Genomic DNA, 14,299 nt, shown 5'->3' on the forward strand with positions numbered 1-14,299 from the left:
TGGTAAGTGGTAACCGGCCTTGGCATAGGCTACTTAGTATGTAATTTTTTTTTTAATTTCCTACGTGTCTGTTGCTAACATTCTAACTTAGTTGCATCATTATTTGAATGATAACTTTTAGTCCGACATAAAATGATAAGGGATATCAATTATTATTAATAACTAGCTGATGCCCGCGACTTCGTCCGCGTGGAATTAAGTTTTTAAAAATCCCGTGGGAACTCTTAGATTATCCGGGATAAAGAGCAGCCTATGTCACTCTCCAGGTCTTATCTATACCTATGCAAAAAATCACGTCAATCCGTTGTACCGTTGCGACGTGATTGAAGGACAAACCAGCAAACACAGACTGTCGCATTTATAATAAGAGTACTGATGAACTAATTAGCTTATGCCCCTGACTTCGCAAATTTCAAGCGCCTATTTTACTCCATTAGGGTTGAATTTTTAAAAATCCTTTCTTAGTGGATGTTTATATCATAATAGCTATCTACATGCCAAATGTCAAAAATTTTATCTGGTGGGAAGCTTCGGCAGTAACTAGTTACCACCCTATCGGCAAAGCCGTGCCGCCAAGCGATTTAGGGTTCCGGCACGATGCCGTGTAGAAACCAAAGGGGTGTGAAGGCTTAATAAAACTGCCGTACCTCTTCCAGGTTAGCTCGCTTCCATCTTACTCTGCATCATCACTTCTCATCTGGTGAGATTGCGGTGAAAGGGCTAACTTGTATCTGAATAATAAAAAATATAAAAAATTCAGCCTGATTCCTCCAGTAGTCTAACAATACCCAAACAAGAGCATGTTTATCGTATTTGAGAAAGTTTATTTTTATTTCTTTACGAATGAAAATACTTGAAGAGTAGATACTCTAAAGTTGTAGAAGTAAACTACCCAATGAGACCGCTTTATTCAGGTCATATTACAAGATTTTTCGCTGATTACGTTTTCATTATGAACCATGGAGTGGAGCATATTAAATTGTCTAGGCACCTCGCTGTCTAGACACACCGGTTCGGTAATGCACCCATAAGTCCCGCAAATTGCTACTGCGCTAGAACCATGTCTCATTAACATCGAAATGACGTCAGCTGAAATAAAAATGTACCATCAGCTCGAAACTTCAGTCTAGTGCTGACGTCACTAAAATGGCGATCACGCGCATTATAATGCCCACAGAGATTTATAGAAGTCTATATACCGGTATGAATCTTATAATGTAACTAGCTTATGCTCGCGACTTCGTCCGCGTGGACTACACAAATTTCAAAGCCCTATTTCACCCCCTTAGGGGTTGAGTTTTCAAAAATCCTTCCTTAGCGGATGCCTACGTTGTAATAGCTATCTGCATGCTAAATTTCAGCCCGATCCGTCCAGTAGTTTGAGCTTGTGCGTTGATAGATCAGTCAGTCAGTCAGTCACCTTTTCCTTTTATATATTTAGACTAGCTTATGCTCGCGACTTCGTCCGCGTGGACTACAAAATTTCAAACCCCTATTTAACCCCCTTAGGACTTGAATTTTCAAAAATCCTTCCTTAGCGGATGCCTACGTTATAATAGCTATCTGCATGCTAAATTTCAGCCCGATCCGTCCAGTAGTTTGAGCTTGTGCGTTGATAAATCAGTGAGTCAGTCAGTCACCTTTTCCTTTTATATATTTAGATTCCTTTGGACATGTACACAGGTTGTCTATATTAGATTCTTGCGGTGCTACGCGTCACGGTTAGTGGTCGGGGTAGCGATACGAAACAGGTGACCGCAGCAACGGTCAAGGTGGCTGCGGTGATACCGTGCTTTGTGTTTGTAATGTACATACGTTTTCTTGAACTCTGAAAACCTACCTGCTGCTCAATTGCGGGAAAACTTCATCAATCATTATTACAATCGCAATCGTTGTGATTGGCTGAACTTATGAGATTCTTGTTACAACAATACATTGTAGCCAATAGTAAGCGAGCATCAACCAATCAAAGATGATTGCGATCGTGACATTGTAGTTGTCATTCTACGGCAATCAAGCCGCAGAATAGCTATACAAATCGCAGAGACGGATTCTGCACCTCGTGGGGACAGACTATCTAAATCTGAAAATTAAATGCCCTTTTTAGGGTTCCGTACCCGAAGGGTGCCAACGGGCATATTACTAAGCCTCCGCTGTCTCTCACGATTCGGCTCATATAACCGAGTGGTTGGTGGGGCCATGGGAGGTGGAGGGTTGTCCGTCCGTCTGTCCGTCAGTCCATCCGTCGTATCTCATGAAGCGGAATAGGTAGAGAGTTCAAATTTTCACAGAGTATGTAAGTATTTCTCTATTGCCGCAATACCTAAGAACCAATAATAAAAATTCAAGGTGATGAATTTTAAAATGACTGCAAAGCAAATTAAAAAATAATTTAAAAGCAAGTGGTTTATCATGTACGATGGTACGGAACCCTTCGTGTGCGAGTCCGACTCGCGCTTGACCGGTTTTTGGTTTCACCTGATCAAAAGTTTACCTGTTCCACTTTCGATCGAAAAGGGCAGTAAGTAATTTTGAAAACGAAATTATACGTGAAAGGTGAAATTTTGGTAAAACGGGTTTTTAACTTTTTAATGTTAATGATGTTGATGTTTATTTATTTATTTATTTACTCATTGACCCGCCCTGGGGCCCGGTTTCTCTCGGGTTTTTCTGAAAATTATTTCAGTGTGACGATTGCCTTTATCGAAATAATCTACATTCAAAATCTGAAGCTCAAAGACCCAGTGGTCCATCAGCCAGTCAGTTTATCTAAATATATAAAAGGAAAAGGTGACTGACTGACTGACTGACTGATCTATCAACGCACAGCTCAAACTACTGGACGGATCGGGCTGAAATTTGGCATGCAGATAGCTATTATAACGTAAGCATCCGCTAAGAAAGGATTTTTGAAAATTCAACATCTAAGCGGGTGAAATAGGGGGTTAAAATTTGAGTAGTCCACGCGAACGAAGTCGCGAGCATAAGCTAGTCCATATATGTCTACGAGTATACAGCGTGTTTGATAAATCATAGGTATAACATGGCAAACGAGATATTATTTACCTACTCGTAGTCTTCATCAAAATGTAGTTAGAAAACTATCCATACTACTTATAATATTAAAAATGCGAAAGTGTGTCTGTCTGTCTGCTAACTTTTCACGGCTCAACAGTTTAACCGATTTTGATGAAATTTGGTAGATACAGAGTTAGCTTAGATCCTGTTGAAGGCTACTTTTCATCCAGGAAAATCAAAGAGTTCCCACGGATTTTTAAAAACCCAAATCCACGCGGATGAAGTCCCGGGTATCATCTAGTAAAAAATAAGAGAAGGTAATTACAAAAATATGTTTGAACCTATTTAAACTAAATTCCCGTGGGATGAGCTCGTTTAAGTCTTTTATATAGGAATTTTGGCAAAGCACATAACACTGTTTTGTTGATCAATCTAATAATATGTATGCAATATCGTTGCCCCCTCCCCCATTTAAAAAAAATACATTTTAAGGATACTTTTACGTCGTATTACTTCATCATGATCAACCCATCATCGGCACACTACTGAGAACAGATCCTCTCTCGGAACGAGAACGGTTTAGGCCATAGTTCGCCTCGCTGGCCAAGTGCGGATTTGCAGACCTTTTGAATCGTCATACCTTTTGAAAACATATGAAGAACTATCAGGCATGCAGGTTTCCTCGCGATATTTTCCTTCACCGATAAGGCAAGTGATATTTAATTACTTAAACGCTTACACTCCGAAAAGTTAGAGGTGCGTGCATAGGAGGCTGCGCCAAAGAATCCAGCAGCTCCCTGTGACTCGTTTGATGTGGTATATCCACCTAGTGGGCGGTTTTCCAATCCTGGCCATTCCGGTGCAAGGTCGTCATTCTAGCACCTTGGGAGTTGGCAGTTGAGACCCCAACGTGTAACCCCATCCCAAAAAAATGTACGTGACATTTCACCGCGATTAATAGCCTCATCTGGTGACAGAAGGGCTGGCTCATTTTTTGCGCAACAGATCAGCCTGGCTGTCCAGCGCGGAAATGCAGCCAGTATTCTTGGCACCATTCCACGCGGACACGATTTTTATAATGATTAGATAAGGCTAGCTTTAAGTTTTATTGTAATACGTTTATAGGTTTTATAACAAAATGATAAATTTTTAGAAAAACCGAAGTCGAGATGAAAAGTGATAGTAAAAAATAGTTTTAATGTCAAATCTCAGAACGTAGACAACACGTAGACTAGCAGTAAAAGTTATCACTAATTAAACGGTGTAGAAAGCAAAACAGCCATAAATAAAGCGGGTATTTTGCAGTCTATCATATCTGCCTAGTTCATTATCTTTTTCAAGTGTGACATTTTTAGGATTCCGTAGCATTTAGCAAAAGGAAAAAAGAAACTCTTATAGGATCACATCGTTGTCTATCTGTCTGTCAAGACTCAACAGTCAAGATCCTTCAAGGAAATAAAAACCTATGGCGATTCTAGGTCCCGTTGACCTAGAATCATGAAATTTGGCAGGTAGCAATGTCTTATAGCACAAGTAAAGGGAAAAATCTGAAAACTGAATTTGTGTTACGTCACAAAAACATTAAAAAGTGTTATTTCTTGTACGATGGTATGGAACCCTTCGTGTGCGAATCTGACTCGCAACTTGTCTGGTTTTTGTGAACGATACGCCTGAGCTGTGAAAATAGGCGTGAAAGTGTTGATATTGGGGCCGATTCTCTAGTACACAATCTCTAAACTAAACTAAATTAACAGGTCTAAGTCTAGTGCTTTCTTTTTCCGCAAGCAACATTATGAAAGGGATAGCAATAGATTTAGACGTGATATTTTAGTTTAGTTTAGAGATTGTGTACAAAGGAATTAGCCACATTATTGTCGGTTCCTAAAATTATAATAATAAATTGTAATCAGTGACTCTATATACTAATTCCTACATATGTATAGGTATCTGGGTCCTGTATAAAAGCACCCGAGCTACATTAACGAATATTGCATTAAAAATATAAAAAGTTTTACTTCAGGGGGGCTCTCATACGAAATGAAAGGCTTGAAATTGAAGATTGAATTCGTCGCTATATGTCATAAACGGCTACATATTAGAAATTGAAACTTGTGTATAATTTCAGTTATACCCTGTACTTGAACAACAAATGCTAAAATTAGATAAATATTATAAAGAAACGAAATTATTTCATTTTTAATGGGCATCAGTATTTTTAACATAACTTCAAAATAATGTTATTAGATGGTGCTTTATGGGATAGTGGAATTGTGGGATACCGCGAGGTCTTAGTTTGGGCTTAAGAATATCAGTCTCTATTACTGCTCACCATTAATTACAGGTTCCTTAAGCTTCGATTACATAACGACAATACAAAGATCAGACTCCATACTTTTACTGACAAAGTGAACTACGTAATAAGTCGTTACAATATAATAGAAAAAGTTACACACTAACGACTGAATAGAAAGTGCGAGAACATCTGCCATTTTCTACTCTGAGTAGTTCTGTCTACCTTTTATAAAATTATAATAGCTATAATATAACATTAAGAAACACATTACATGTATCTGTAAAGAATAGCGTAATAAAGCGTTTCTATCTAGTCGCTAGACAAATTAGCGTCTAGGTGACGAGTGGTAAGATTTTTCTCTCGTGAGGCTCTAGCCTCCAACACACATGGCACGCGATAGCAATGCGGTTCTACGACGACGACGGGTCCAGTCCAACTCACTCTTTAAAAAGTCACTCTCTCACTCTCTGTAAAGAGATTGTAACAATATGGAAGACAATAGACAGATGGAGTTTTATTCAGAGAGGCTGTCTCAACAATTTCAACTGTCAAACTATCACGGTTCATGAGACAGACGGACAGACAGACGGACGGACAGCAGTCTTAATAATTGTGTCCCGTTTGGCCATTTGGGTACGGAGCCCTAAAACCCAATTTCAGCCGGCCTTGTGTAGTTAGTAGTTCTTAGTCTATGACCTGCGCAAATCTCGATGTTACAACTTCAGATTGAACTTTGTGAAGAGTTTGGCACAGACACGACTGGTAGGTATCTATTATAAATCTGTGTAGTGTGATCGAATGAAAGCAGTAAATCAGAATGTGCACGCGATATTGTAATTTATCGGAAGAAAACGGTGAAAAATTAAAAAAAAAAGTTGTTTCTCGATTTGCCCATAAAACATGCGCGCAGATATTCTCATCTCCTCCTTTAGATAAAAAGATTGTTTATCTTATATCACGCATTAATTCGATATGAAAGGCGTTAATTAAAAAACTTAACCTTTTAAGTTTAATTCGAACTTAAAGTTCAAGTAAATATAATAAATTTACAAATTACTAGATGATGCCCGCGGCTTCGTCCGCGTAGATTTAGGTTTTTTTAAATCCCATGGGAACTCTTTAATTTTCCGGGATAAAAAGTAGCCTATGTCCTTCCCCGGGATATAAGCTACCTCTGTACTAAATTTCATCAAAATCGGTTGAACGGTTGAGCCGTGAAAAGCTAGCAGACAGACAGACAGACACACTTTCGCATTTATAATATTAAGTTAAGTTAAGATTTTATGAATCCAATTATTTTTGTGCCTCATTATTTTATATGCCCATTTAATAATATTTTCATGCTACATATCCTTACATAATAAGTATTAGTAAAAAAAAATGACATAGGTCAAAATGTAACAGAGGTGTCGCTAACGAATTAATTAGTTAAGTAATACTTAAGTGGAACATTTCTGACAGCCGCACTCAGAGTCGCTTAATCGTTACTTAAGGCATTCCTTAATTAATGCCTTAAGTAACGATTAAGCGACTCTGAGTGCGGCTGTAAGAGACACTAAAACAAGTGTTAAATTCATGGATGCTCAATTATAATTTTCATTCCGTAAAACTCCCGTTACATATAATATTTAATGAAATAATATGATAAAATATAATTAAACAAGACAAGAAGTAACTTCCTATACCTTAACTCTACTCTTTCTGCACCATATCTTTCAAAATCTGTTCATACAGTACAATGCTTTATGCTATGTGTAAGAATACATTAGGTACACTAAGAAAACCACCGGAAAAATCAATCCATACTAATATTATAAATGCGAAAGTGTGTCTGTCTGTGTCTGCTAGCTTTTCACGGCTTAACCGTTCAACCGATTTTGACGAAATTAAGTACAGAGGTAGCTTGCAACCCGGGGAAGGACATAGACTACTTTTTATCCCGGAAAATTTATGAGTTCCCACAGGATTTTTAAAAACCTAAATCCACGCGTACGAAGTCGCGGGCATCAGCTAGTTTTATATAACTTTAAATACATATATAATGCCATCGTAAGGCGTAAAAATAAATCAATCTATATAAAAGGAAAAGATGATGACTGACTGAATGATCTATCAACGCACAGCTCAAACTACGGGACGGATCGGGTTGAAATTTGGCCTGCAGATGGCTATTATGACGTAGTCATCCGCAAGAAAGGATTTTTGAAAACTCAATCCCTAAGGGGGTGAAATAGTGGTTTGAAATTTGTGTAGTCCAAGCGGATGAAGCCGCGAGCATAAGCTTGTCTTTTAATACGCTTTTCATCATATGAGTTACATCCATACTTCCATACTAATATTATAAATGCGAAAGTGTGTCTGTCTGTCTGCTAGCTTTTCACGGCCCATCCGTTCAACCGATTTTGACGAAATTTGGTACAGAGATAGCTTGCATCCCAGGGAAGGACATAGACGTTTTATCCCGGAAAATCAAATAGTTCCCACGGGATTTTCGAAAACCTAAATCCACGCGTACGAAGTCGCGGGCATCATCTAGTATACATATACTTATGTTGTTAAAGTTACACTTGTATTCAGTTCCGTACGGCAAGTAGGTAGGTACCTATTTCCTATGAATTGTAATGTGTAGTCAGTAGTGTAGACTGTAGTGAATGAGGATGGAGGGCGCGACAAACAACTTTCTTTCTTGGCACATACGAGTCTCAGTTCGCGGAATATATAGAAATGTACCTCGTTTGACGATTACTGTAGGGTTGTCAACTTTTTGAATAAATTAATTGACAATACCGGAAATATGACTCTTACCACACGAGTAGATATTATAGACCAGAGGGGAAGCTTCACACTAGCTCTCGCACACTACGACGTGCCACGGACGCTCCGTGCGCCCAGTTTGGCGGCAAACGGAGCGTCCGTGACACGTCGTGATGTGCGTGAGCTGCGCTAGAGTGAGTGAACCTACAGCCAGCCGCTAGTATGAAGCTTCCCCTCTGGTCTATATACCTACTCGTGTGCTCTTACCGCCGCACTCAGAGTCGCTAATCGTTACTTAAGATAGAGTTAAAACAAGACAGATTTATGTGAGAGATATAGCTCCGTCTATATAGTTTAACTCAATCTTAAGTAACGATTGAGCGACTCTGAGCACGTCTGTTAGAGCTAGCGCGCACTACGGTGAGGTGAGTTGCGGTGCGTTTTAAATACCGTAAATTTGAATTTAAATGTATCAAAACCCGGTGCGGAATTAATTCCGCAGTGCGCGCGCTTTCATATAGTTCACAGATTTTGCGGGAAAAAAACGTACTGCGCGCTAGCGCTTGGATTATTATTGAAACGCGAAACGGTCGTGTTACATCAATTCCAGAAACACAAGGATTCACCCATCATCATTGCAGTCTGCAGGATTTCTCTTGGATGATAGTAGATTGGATTCTACTTTCTTCGGAATAACTAGATGCGTCGAGTCTCTTCTTCTTCTTATTGTGCCATCTCGTTAGGAAGGTAGCGATTTCAATTTTCATTCTCAAAATTCAACTCTGAAATTTTTAGCTTAAAAGGTATCCTTATCGCCATTCTTATCGCTTATCATTCTATACTAATATTATAAATTCGATAGTGTGTCTGTCTGTCTGTCTGCTAGCATTTCACGGCCGGTCTAACAATTTAACCGATTTTGACGAAATTTATACAATCGGCCCAGTGTTCAAACATTACACACGTGTGTCAACTCTTACTTTAAACTTAGCAAGTAAGGTACTTTCGACGCGAACAATGAGAATAACACCGTTTTTGTATTCTTAACGCAACTGTCCTTCCGGAATGAGGTTTTGTAGACACGACGCGCTTGATTGAAAGCATGTTTGTGGAACATCGTAAGAAATTCTTCTTATTTAAAACATTTTGTTTTTCTTCTGTCGCTCATTATAGTCGATAGGAAGTGTATGATATCACCTTGATACATCTCTAAATATTTTGCAGATATATTTCAATCATTCTAACGAGTCTTTAACCATACCTAATATTTTTAACCGACTTCCAAAAAAGGTGGTTCTCAATTCAGCCCGTTTTTTTAAATGTTATTTTCTGCGTGTGTCTGTGTATTCGCCTTTTTGGATTTTTCATCATCGATTACTTACTATTCTTATATTAATTAGTAAATGATACCCGAGAGTTCGTTCGCGTGGAATAAGGTTTTCAAAAATCCTATTTAATTTTCCAGGATAAAAATGAGCCTATGTCTTTCCCCGGCATGCAAGCTATCTCTGTACCAAATTTCGTCAAAATCAGTTGAACGGATGAGCCGTGAAAAGTTATTAGGCAGACACACTTTTGCATTTATAATATTAGTATTGATGTATGTATATCTATGATTCATAATAATCATATACATTAAGCGCGAATGAAGACGAAAGTAACAGCTAGTTTATAATAATTTTGTAACTTAAATTTATATCATTCATCAATTGAGAGATCTGCGTGATTTTTAGTTCAGGCAGTTGCCTGGGACATTATTGACTTCGAAGTTCGATTTAACCCATATTATAATTGGATTTGAGGGGGGTAAGGGGGTGCAGTAACATCTTAGCACCCCAAATGTCAACCTCACCTGCACGCGGTGCCCCCTGCGAATCAGCGAACGAGGATATGACGACCGAAGAATGGCGGGATAACCATTCCAAATGGCTTGGCTTTAAATAACACAGACCAGAGACGGGCAGCAGCGTCACTGGTGCGAAATGGCCTACAGCCCTGCGCTGACCAACCCGCCTGCCCAGCGTGGTCAGTATGGGCATTACTTCTAATGAGTAGCGCCAACAGACAAAGGCCTCCAATTCCCGGCATTCCTGCTATTTCCGATTAAGGTGGTGGGGAGCGGGTGGATGAGGAAGGCTAAGGACCGTGTTTGGTGGCGTGCTCTTGGAAAGGCCTATGTCCAGCAGTGGACGCAAACAGGCTGATGGATTGGATTGGATTGGAGTTGGATTTGATGTGAAGAATTAACTAGCTACGCAGGCGGCTTATACCGTAGATTACTTTCAGTTAATTGAATATGTCTGTCAGAAATCTCTAATTTCGAGGCTAAGTACCACAGCGTAACACTTAAGTAAACCAGTTAGCATTGCTGAAAACAATAGTTACCTGAGCTTAATAGGACACGGTCAGAGGCTAGTGTGTGAACATGATTTTACAAAAAACAGTAGAGGTTAACTTAAATATTCGTTCGTCGAAAATATTAAACCTTGAGTTATGTTTATGACAACACTTGTAAAAGTAACCTTGTTAATGTTAACTGTGGTTAATCGATTGTTTTATTGTTTGTATTTAATTTTAAAACACTTTTTATTTATGTTCCCCATCGGCGGTGTTCCCACTAGATTATAACATGGGGTTATTCAAGGGGCGGACCAACAAATTCCTTAAAGGCCGGCAACGCATCGGCGGCTCCTCTGGTGCTGCAAATGTTCATGGGCGGCGGTAATCACTTAACATCAGGTGACCCGCCTGCTCGTTTGCTCGCTATATCTGTTTAAAAAAAATGTTTAAATTACTGTACATCATATATATTCTGTAATTGTACCTACATATCTGTAGGTACCTATACTAGCAGTTGTACACGACTTCGTCAACTTTAAAGGTATGATTCCGAACCACGCTGCACGCAGCAGATTACATTCCGAGCTAGGCAGCAATGTTCCGCTACATTGCTGCCGCGACATTGCTGCCTAGCTCGGAATGTAATGTCATATAAGCTTATAGAGATTGTATGGGGACCAGTAGTGCCGCGACAGGACTGTGACAGCTGGTGACAGCACTACTGCGGCAGCGCTGCTGCGTGCAGCGTGGTTCGGAATCATACCTTAAATTTCTGTTTTCGCAAGGAACTAACACAAATATTGTGCTGTGCGAGTGTGCGGGGCGTTCCCTTCCCGATTGCCATTTAGACCTGTCGCGTAGGTACTATACGTCCTTCGGTTAAACTTAGGATACGATGCAATTTTTTAAGAATAATTTTTTTTAAAGCTTGCTAGCGATTTTGACGTTAACACACTAAATACACATTTCAGCACCCCACCATTTCAGTTGGATTCCGTTACAAAAGCATCTACTATAAGCAAAATTTCTGCCCTACCACTGCCTGGCCATTCTTCATTTCAATTTGAAGCCACCTCTGACTATGAGGTTAAGAAACTCATTGCATCCGCCACAAGCAAAGCTGTTGGCAGTGACCAAATCGGTCGGGAAATGATCTTACTGGTTCTTGACATTGTTTTACCTTTCATCACACACATTTTAAACTTTTCCCTGAGTTCGGGGGTATTTCCAACGTTGTGGAAAAAGGGACACATTATCCCCATACCGAAAAAATCCGATCCAACTGACGTAACACACTTTAGACCGATTTCAATACTGCCTTTCCTTTCAAAGATCTTAGAACGTATCGTACACCATCAATTCTCTAATTTTCTTAACAATAATTCATTATTAAGTCCTCTTCAATCAGGCTTTCGACCCTCTCACAGTACATGTACGGCGCTCATAAAAATCACCGATGACATCCGATACGCTATGGATCAATCACAAGTTACGTTAATAACACTCTTAGATTTCAGCAATGCCTTCAACTGTGTGGATCATGACATATTACTAGCAATACTACGCTCTTTCAATATCTCTCAGGTTGTAGGCGAATGGTTTCTCTCATATCTTCGGGGTCGTAAGCAGTGTATTCGTACTGAGGAGGCTACATCTGAATGGGCTGACACTAGTATGGGTGTTCCCCAAGGCGGAGTGCTCTCTCCTTTACTTTTTTCAGTATTCATCAACACATTAGTCTCCATCTTAAATTTCAGCTCCTATCACCTGTATGCAGATGACTTACAGCTGTACATTTCATTCAATGCTGAAAATGCGCTAGACTCCATTCTGAAACTCAATAGAGATCTAGAGGCGATCCGTATCTGGACCGAAAACCATGGTCTCCTCGTGAATCCCTCTAAAACACAGGTTATGTTAATTGGTAGACCTAGGCAAGTTTCAAAACTGGACTTAAATTCACTTCCTCCTGTCATCTTTAACAACTTAAATCTACCATACACCACTCAGGTCAAAAACTTAGGGCTTTATATCTCGCAAGGTCTCTCCTGGTCTTTTCACGTTGGGGAAATTAGTCGGAAGGTTTTTGCTTCTATGCACGCACTTAAACGGATGCAGAATATGTTGCCCCCAAAGGCAAAACTTGTGCTTGTTAACTCTCTGTTGCTCCCCCTTATAGATTATGCGGACATTTGCTACACTGACCTTACAGAAGAGCTACTGAACAAACTCGATCGTCTACTCAATCTATGCATTCGGTATATATTTGGTTTGCGTAAGTTCGATCACATCTCAAAATTCCGTTCCGAACTAGGGTGGCTCAATATTCGGTATCGCCGGAATGCGCACGTTCTTGCCTGTCTCTATGGCATTCTCAATGACCCATGCTCTCCTATATACCTGAAAGAACGTTTTAAACCCTTTGGCTCCTTAGGTCGCGTTCAGCGTTCCTCAAATATAGATATTCTTGCTTACCCGAAACACAACTCGGCGCTATATTCAGATTCCTTTACTGTTACAGCAATCAGGCTATGGAACGCCCTTCCTCAGCAGGTACGACAAGCTCCGTCTCTTAACGTTTTCAAGACTCGTGTATATAAACACTATCTAAACTGTCAGAACCCTTCTATGTAATTACACATTATTAAATATATTATCCTACAATTAAAACATCAATATTACTCATAATATTATTGTTGTATATTTATTATTCATCTATCACTATATTATATATTAATATATGTATATATATTATGTATTATATATGTACCTGTGTATATCTTTATCTATATATTATTATTAAGGCATTTCTGTGCCTATTAATATACATATTACTTATATTATAATTATTATCTTACAACTTACGTACACCTTAAACCCAGTTTTCACTAGCCCTTAAATCCTCTTCAACCTAGTTGCCTGGTAGAGATCGCTTCACAGCGATAAGGCCGCTGATTGTATGTTCTTCTTTTACATATTTCTTTTTGTGTCTTTTTATTTTTATTTCTTGGTGTACAATAAAGAATATTAAACTAAACTAAACTAAAGATAAAAATAATAAGCAGTTAGAACATACTGGGATTCCAGTGAAGTGTAGTCGGTAGTGTAGTGTAGGATGGCGCGAGAACAATGGACGTGGGAGCTGCAACAATACGCCATTAACAATCGCACGTATTAATATTACGACTTCGGAGTGTGGCCTTTATTTTCATTACGATTGTTCCTACAGTTCAAATGATAGAAACTGTTAAAACATCATCATCATCATCATTACGTGACGTTCAATCATAATAACTTACTCGAAGAGCTTCGTTCGAAGGTATTAGCAACCCTCCCTCCCTTAAATGGACTAGCCAGGTCCTAGTGAAACATATGTGAGATAATTTTTCTAAACAGCTCAGCACTCTCCAAACTTAATGACGTGAACGGCGACGCCTGAGGGTTGTTTTTTTTCTACCTACATTCCAACTCAAGTGCTATACGAGATGGCAAGTCTGATCGTGAAACTACATGTGTATAAAAATACCTTCGAACGAAGCTCTTCGAGTAATTATGATTGAACTTCACGTGCAGGTAAGTTAATTTAATCATTAATTAACAATCGCACGTATTAATATTACGACTTCGGAGTGTGGCCTTTATTTTTATTACGATTGTTCCTACAGTTCAAATGATAGAAACTGTTAAAACATCATCATCATCAGCCTGTGGATGTTCACTGTTGGCCTTCCCTAAAGAGCGCCACCACACCCGGTCCTCAGCCTTCCTCATCCAACCACTTCCCGCCAGCCTCTTTATATCGTCGGTCCATCGTGCTGGAGGGCGTCCCAAATACGCTTGCTCTCCACTCAAGGACTTTCCGGCTCCAACGGCCATCAGTTCTACGACCGCGAC

The 14,299-nt window shown here is 39.4% G+C and overlaps 1 protein-coding gene across 1 annotated transcript in view; it reads left to right on the top strand.

Annotated features, from left to right (window-relative positions):
• Myo10A (Myosin 10A) overlaps positions 1-14,299 on the top strand; it is a 124,932-nt gene that overhangs the window by 10,376 nt on the left and 100,257 nt on the right. The window lies entirely within an intron of this gene.

The sequence above is a fragment of the Maniola hyperantus genome, chromosome 13 (assembly GCF_902806685.2).
Source record: "Maniola hyperantus chromosome 13, iAphHyp1.2, whole genome shotgun sequence".
NCBI lineage: Eukaryota > Metazoa > Arthropoda > Insecta > Lepidoptera > Nymphalidae > Maniola > Maniola hyperantus.